The 8,201-nt window shown below is 44.9% G+C and overlaps 1 pseudogene; it reads right to left on the bottom strand.

Moving 5' to 3' along the window:
• Nucleotides 1–1,759: 1,759 nt before the first annotated feature.
• LOC148773118 (serine/threonine-protein phosphatase 2A 65 kDa regulatory subunit A beta isoform-like) lies at nucleotides 1,760–3,528 on the bottom strand (annotated as a pseudogene).
• Nucleotides 3,529–8,201: the final 4,673 nt, after the last annotated feature.

An 8,201-nucleotide genomic window follows, 5' to 3' on the forward strand; every position in this document is an offset into this window, starting at 1 on the left:
CAGCCCAATATCACTGATGAACATAGATGCAAAATTCCTTCACAAAATCCTGACAATCAGAATCCAACAACGCATTAAGAAGATCATACATGATAACGAAGTGGGCTTTATCCCAGGAATGCAAGGATTCTTCAATATCCGTAAATCAATCAATGTAATATAGCACATTAACAAACTGAAAAAAAATGAATATCTCAATAGATGCAGAGAAAGCCTTTGACAAAATTCAACATGGATTTATGATAAAAACCCTCCAGAAGATGGGAATAGAAGGAACATACTTCAACATAATAAAAGCTATATATGACAAACACACTGCTGCTGCTGCTGTTGCTGCTAAGTCACTTCAGTCGTGTCCGACTCTGTGTGACCCCATAGATGGAAGCCCACCAGGCTCCCCCTTCCCTTGGATTCTGCAGGCAAGAACACTGGAGTGGGTTGCCATTTCCTTCTCCACTTCCCTATGCAAAATCCCATTCATGAAGGCCTGTGTAAAACATTTCAAACAAGGGCAATGTATGATCAGACAAAACACCACAAGTTAACAGGCAATATATGTCATCTTAACCTTTAAAATATTAAAAATTACATATTAACTTGACTTACATGTGATATGACACAACTGAACGACTTAACTGAACTGAATTGAACTGAGAGGAAGAAACCTCATATGGTTTACAATGTTGTTCTTAATTCCTAGGGTTTTAAATCTACGTGATACTAAAAATATCCCAGTATTTTGGTGAGTATTTTGGTACCTAATCGCTCAGTTTCTTATATATTATTTCTGGTATGGGAATAGTAAGCTAAAGAGGCTCTAATTTTGTCATGCTTGTGGGCTTTTCAGTATTCCTATGGGAGGCTTCATTAGACCTGTCCTACATTAAGCCTATGCTAATATGACAAACCCACAGCAAACATTATCCTCAATGGTGAAAGTTTGAAAGCATTTCCCCTAAAGTCAGGAACAAGACAATGGTGGCCACTCTTACCACTACTGTTCAACATAGTTCTGGAAGTTTTGGGCACAACAATCAGAGCAGAAAAAGACATAAAAGGAATCCAAACTGGAAAAGAGGTAAATCCCTCACTGTTTGCCAATGACATGATCCTCTACTCAGAAAACCCAAAGACTCTACCAGAAAACTACTAGAGCTAATCAATGAATACAGTAAAGTTGTAGGATATAAAATCAACACACAGAAATCCCTTGCATTCCTATACACTAATAATGAGAAAATAGAAAGAGAAATTAAGGAAACTATTCCATTCACTGTTGCAACGAAAATAATAAAATACTTAGAGATATATCTACCTAAAGCAACAAAAGGCTTCTTTTTTTTTAATTTCTAGACATTTATTTCTCTGTGAAAATGGGGGAAAGGGAATAAAATAAAAACGTCACAACTGACACAAAAAACCACCAGGAGGAAGGGAGGGAGGCAGAGGAGATGGGGGAGGGGCCCCCATGTAGAAGGATTGGCTGACGACCGGGGTGCTTGCGCCACTCCCCACCTGGCGGGAGCGGCCCCATCCTCCCAGGGCTCTGCTCCGTCCCACCCTGTGCGCCCCCAGCCCCGTCAGGGGTGGACGTGAGGAGTTGGAGTCCCGGTCTGAGGGAGGAACCATGCCGGGGGAGGGACCTGGGGTCAGACCATGAACGGGGAGTGACAGCCAAAGGACCCCCACTGTCCCCCCAGGGAGGGGCCTGGCGGGGGAGGGTGGACACCGTAGGCCGGCGGTGGGTCCTCTTCCAGCATCAGGCGAGAGAAAGAACAGTCAGAGCCTCCTGGGCGAAGTACTTGACGTCCATGTCCTGGTCCTGGGTCACTTTCTCAAGGACGGGCTTGACCTTGCTCTGCAGCGTGCTGTTGTCCAGGATGGGCCCGATCTTCTACAGGAACTTGGCCACGTTGAAGCGGAAGTTGGCAACAGGGTCCCCGGCCATGTGCAGCACGGTGGGCAGTATGTGCTTGGTGGTGATGTCCTGCCCGCAGATCTCAGACAGCACATTGATACAGAAGAGTGTGGCCATGCGGTGCAGGTAGTTGGGGTCCCCAGACATGGCCAAGACCTTGGGGATGATAGTCGCATGGGCCCACTCCTTCCCGAACCTCTCCACCAGCTTCTTGAGGTTGCTGGTGGCCGCCTCGCGGATGGCATAGACATGATCCACAAGCCAGGCCATGCACAAGGAGTTGAATTTCTCATTAAAGAACTCCACCCATAGTTGTCCTGCCAGTAGAGGGATATACTTGATGATGGCCGCCGCACCCGCCACTTGGCATCCTCCGCCAGCTCCACGATGGCAGGAAGTAGCGACTTCAACAGCTGCCTGATGCCGATCACCTCGTTCATGCAGTCCAGGTTGGAGATGATGTTCAGCCGCACCTCCGGGCACTCGTCCTTCAACTGAGCCAGGAAGAGGTGCAGGAGGTGCTTGATCGTGCTGTCTTTGCCCAGGATCAGAAAGAAGCCAATGATGATGGAGGCCAGGGCTGACTTGATGTGCTGGTTGGCATCAGACACCAGATCCTTGATTCAGGCCAGATCTGGGTCATGATCACATTCTCCCGACAGTCAGCAGAGAGATTTTCAAAGAATTCTTTGACTTTGTGGGAGGCGGCAGCCCTCACCTCAGCCTCACAGTCTTTCATCAGGTTCTGGAAGGAAGGACCCAGGTTCTTTTGGGTGATTTCAGGCCCCACTGCTTTCTGGAGCCCTGTGAACTTGTTGGCCACCATGTAACGGACGCGCCAGGACTTGTCCTCAGCAGCCTGGCCCAGGGTGGGCATCACCAGGTCCTCCAGGGCCTCCTGGGGCAGGAGTTTTGCGATGTTCAAGCATGTCTCCACTGCTAGCTGTCGCACCGAGTCCTGCTCGTCAGAGGCCAGTTTGGAGAACATGGGGATGATCTCGCTCTTGATGTTGTTCAGCTCCAGCACCTTGGCAAACTCCCCCAGCTTGGAGGCTGTGGGTCGCCTCACCATGGGTGTGTCATCAGAGCACAGGTTCTGAAAGTACTGTTGAAGCTCTGCCTTGACAGCCCTGGACACATGGGGGGTAGCAGACAGAAAAGAGGCCTCAGGCTGAAGTGTGGGAAGTGAACCAGGCTCCGCCCTCCAGCCACTTCACCAGGGGCACGAAGTGGACCTCGAGGTCGGAGAGGGAATGCTCATGCGAGATGTCCCTCAGGGTTTCCACTGCCTTATCCAGCACCACCGTCTCCTCCACCATGGCCAGCGACTTCAGGGGCATCAGCAGGCAGTGCATGTACTCGAGGCCACCCACCAGAGTGGTGAAGGTGCCCAGCTGCTCTTCCAGGTCCAAAAGGACCTCGTCCTCATCGTAGACTGTGTCTGTAATGAAGGGCAGGAGTTTACTGTGGGCCCTTTCGACCCCAATGGTCAAAGCAATGGTGGACAGCTTCTAGATGCTGTTGGGGCAAAGCTGAACATTCTCATTGTGGAGCTCGTCTGTGAGAACCATGATGGGGTAGAGCGAGTGGTTGCTGTCGGCTGCCGCCATCTTGGGCCCATCCCCTTCCTGTCAAGACTGAGGCCAGTGCCGTGCTAAAACTGGGATAGGAAGGGGTTGGGATGGGAGGAGGAAAGGAACAAAAGACTTCTATATAGAAAACTATAAGACATTGGTGAAAGAAATCAAATAGGACACTAATGGATGGAGAAATATACCATGTTCGTGGATTAGAAGAATAAATATTGTGTGCCAGGAGCCAGCGAGGGAAATCCTACCCATGGCAAACGTCAATTGGGGAAGAGGCTTGACGGGCAAAGGCTAATCAGGACTCGAGGAACCCCCTGGACTTACCCGAGGATCTACCCCAAAGAAAACCGAAGTCTGACTGCCTTACTATCTTACACCTCTTATCAAGTCCTCTAATACTTATGGGGACTTCCCCCCAACCACCTTTCTCTGAAAACATTAATTCAGAGCTGTAGTTTAAAAGTTCTCCTCGGCTTAATAGGAGTGTTCCAATCCAAGCCCCTCTGATAGCTTTCTAACTTGCATGACAAGTTTGTCCGGGCTCTTACAACTATGAATGTGACTGTTTACAGCCTCCCAACCATGCCAGGACAGAAAGCCTAATATTCAAAAATACAGGAATTTGTTGAAGAAGTTAAAATCATTAGAATAGTGCTAAAAAAGATTTCATTGTTGAATCAATGCTTGCTGCAAAGTTTATCTATTGTATCCTTTGAAATATGTTAATCACATACAGAGAATACAAGTAGTAGCCTTTGATTTAACCTCATCAGATCTTAAGTTAATAAATTCCTTTCTTGCAGCTCACTACACCTTGGCCTTATAGGAATGTAACTTTGTCATGTGTCTAACACCTGATTTTAAGAAAATCACTTTAAAAGAATATAAGACTTTTTCTACCTAACTAACCTTTGTTAGGAGAGAGGGCCATAAACTGTCAGCAGGCCTCCTGGCCAGAAGATGATGTAAACCACCTAAAACTTTTTTGTATCATGAGATATACAAAAATAAGCCCTGATCCTGATAAGGGTCAAGACTGCTGACCCCACGTGATGTTGGCGTGACTCTATACCTCCCATTCTCTATTTTTCATGCGCACAACTTAGGGTATAAAAGCAGCAATGGAAAATAAAGTTTTGGGCCTTGCTCACTGAAGCTTGGTCTCCCCATGTCGTTCTTTCTCTTTTTCCGTCCTTTTCTCTATTCTCCTTTTTCTGGTTGAGATCCTTGGAGCGCTGGGAGCTCTGCGTTTACTTATCTGCCTGGGCTTCTAAGAGCCACTCGAGGGGGTGCCCTGGTGGGGTGCCTCCAGTGATTCAAGAGGGCACCTGCGGCCTACGTAAACAGAGCAAACCCCGTGCTGAGGTTTTCTTTCTCTCTGTCTCTCTCTAACTGACGCCGACGCCGTTCATCCCGAGGATATCCTGGGCCATATCGAGGCTGGTCCCCGATAATTGTGAAAATGTGTATACTACCTAAAGTAATGTATACATTCAATGCAATCCATATCAAGCTACCGACACTATTTTTCACAGAGCTACAACAAGTAATCTCACAGTTTGTAGGGAAATACAAAAAACCGCGAATAACCAAAGCAATCTTGAAGAAGAATGGAGCTGAGGGAATCAACCTGCTGAACTTCAAGTTCTACTACAAAGCCACAATCATCAAGACAGTATGATACTGGCATAAAGACAGAAATATAGATCAATGAAACAAAATAGAAAGTCCAGAGATATATCCATGCACTTATGGACACCTTCACTTTGACAAGGAGGCAAGAATATAAAAAAGAGAAAAAACAGATTCTTTAACAATTGGTTTTGGGGAAACTGGTAAATGAATGAAACTAGAACACTCCCTAACAACATACCCAAAAATAATCTCAAAATGGATTAAAGATCTAAATGTAAGACCAGAAACTATAAAACTCCTATAGGAGAACATAGGCAAAACACTCTCCGACATAAATCACAGCAGGATCCTCCATGACCCACCTCCCAGAATATTGGAACTAAAAGCAAAATAAACAATTGGGACCTAATGAAAATTAAAAGTTTCTGCACAGCAAAGGTAACTATAAACAAGGTGAAAAGACAGCTTTCAGAATGGGAGAAAATAATAGCCACTGAAACAACTGACAAAGAATTAATCTCCAAAATATACAAGCAGCTCCTGCAGCTCAATTCCAGAAAAATAAACAACCCAATCAAAAAATGGGCCAAAGATCTAAACAGATATTTGTCCAAAGAAGACACACAGATGGTTAACAAGTACATGAAAAAATGCTCAACATCCCTCATAATCAGAGAAATGCAAATCAAGATGACAAAGAGGTACCATTTCACACAAGTCAGAATGGCTGCTATCCAAGAGTCAACAAGCAATAAATGCTGGAGAGGGTTTGGAGAAAAGGGAACCCTGTTACACTGTTGGTGGGAATGAAAACTAGTAGAACCACTATGGGGAACAGTGTGGAAATTCCTTTAAAAAACTGGAAATAGAACTGCCATACGATCCAGCAGTCGCACTCCTGTGCATAAACACTGAAGAAACCAGATTTGAAAGAGACACGTATACTCGATTGTTCATTGCAGCACTGTTTATAATAGCAAAAACATGGAAGCAACCTATATGTCCATCTGCAGATGAATGGATAAGGAAGCTTTGGTATCTATACACAATGGAGTTTTACTCAGCCATTAAAAAGAATACATTTGAATCAGTTCTAATGAGGTGGATGAAACTGGAGACTATTATACAGAGTGAAGTAAGCCAGGAAGAAAAATAACAGTACAGTATACTAACGCATACAATTTTGAATGATGGTAATGATGACCCTGTATACGAGACAGCAAAAGAGACACAGGTGTATAGAACAGTCTTTTGGACTCTGTGGGAGAGGGATGATTTAGGAGAATGCCATTGAAACATGTATATTATCACATGCGAAGCGAATCACCAGTCCAAGTTCGGCAAACGATGCAGGATGTTTGGGGCTGGTGCACATGGATGGCCTGGAAGTAGGATAAAGGGAGGAGGGATGTGGGAGGGGGGTTCAAGAAGGGGAGCACGTGTGCATCTGGGGAGGATTAATGTCAATGTATTGCACAACCAATATAATATTATAAAGTAATTAGCTACGAATAAAAAATAATAATAATTAAAAATAAAAAAATAGAATTAGTCGGCAAGTAAAATTTCACCCAAGCAATAAACAATAAAGGAACCCTAGTTTCTATACTAATAGTAGACAAATAAGTCTTTTAATCAAAAATGTTTTGAGACAAATGACATTCATTATTATTGAACAACATTTTTAAAATTTATTTATTTTAGCTGGAGCAGTTAAATAATTACAGTATTGTATTGTTTTTGCTATTCATTGATATCAATAAGCCATGGGTTTACATGTGTTCCCCATGCCGCTCTCCCCTCAGGATTAAAGTCTGGCTGAAGAAAATACAATTCTCAAATTTTTTGCTGTGCATTTTTCCCAGTCAGTAACACAAATTCCCAGAGAAGGCAACGACAAACCACTCCAGTACTCTTGCCTAGAAAATCCCATGGATGGAGGAGCCTGGTAGGCTGCAGTCTGTGGGGTCGCTAAGGGTCGGACACGACTGAGCGACTTCACTTTCACTTTCACACATTGGAGACGGAAATGGCAACCCACTCCAGTGTTCTTGCCTGGAGAATCCCAGGGACGGGGGAGTTGGTGGGCTTCTGTCTATGGGGTCACACAGAGTCGGACACGACTGAAGTGACAGCAGCAGCAGCAGCAGCACAAATTCCAGGATTTTAAAATAAATGATCCTTGTACAGACCTCAGCTTTCAAACTACATTTATAATTTCCTACTTAAGATACTTCTAAATATCAGAGGCTTACTATTAGGTACTAAAATATGAACGAATTCATGTTTCTATAAATCGGTGACATCAACTGATAATCCTTTATTTTTGGAAATAAAAAAAATGGAGGGAGGGAAGGAGAGGGTGGAGGAAAATGATGGGGAGACCACTTTCTCTCCCACAAATTCATTTGAACACTGAGTAAATTCCACGAAACAACTGAATGTCGGCTGAGGACATCAGGCACCCAGAAAAGCAGCCCATTGGTTTCAAAAGGATGTAGGAAAAAACATAAAAGATACAAAGAGAGACAAAAGAGGTAGGGATGGAACTCTGTCCTGGGAAGGGAGGCATAAAAAAGGGAGAAGTTTAAAAAGTTCCGAACACCAGGAAACACTCTCACTTGTGAGTTCATGGCGAGTTTGGACCTCAGAGGGCAACAGAAGTGGGAGGAAAAAGAGAAAAATAATCAAAACCCACAGAATACTCTCCCAATGGTAACTCCCAACAGAGAAGTAGCGCAGACACCCGCATCCACCATTAGCAAGTTGGGGCTGGGCAGTGAGGTGCAGGCTTCATTGAGGACCCAGCCTGAATTCCTCTAGGGCAATCTGAAAGAGCTAACTGAAGATAGCAAAGCAGACTGTGGGATAGCTACCCCAAGAAAAGGCAAAAAGCCCTAACCTAAGACTTCGTGAGACTGGCTCACAGAAAAAAGGAATGAGCAGAACTAGCCAGCTGCTAAGGCCCATCCCCCACAGAGACAGACAGGGAGGTCAGGCAGGGCCAGTAGGGGGCAATCACGGCCCCAGAAAGTCATCCGATACCAAAATGCAGGCAG

The sequence above is a fragment of the Moschus berezovskii genome, chromosome Y, assembly GCF_049115385.1.
Source record: "Moschus berezovskii isolate FMDL1 chromosome Y, NW_MosBer_1.0, whole genome shotgun sequence".
NCBI classification, from domain to species: domain Eukaryota; kingdom Metazoa; phylum Chordata; class Mammalia; order Artiodactyla; family Moschidae; genus Moschus; species Moschus berezovskii.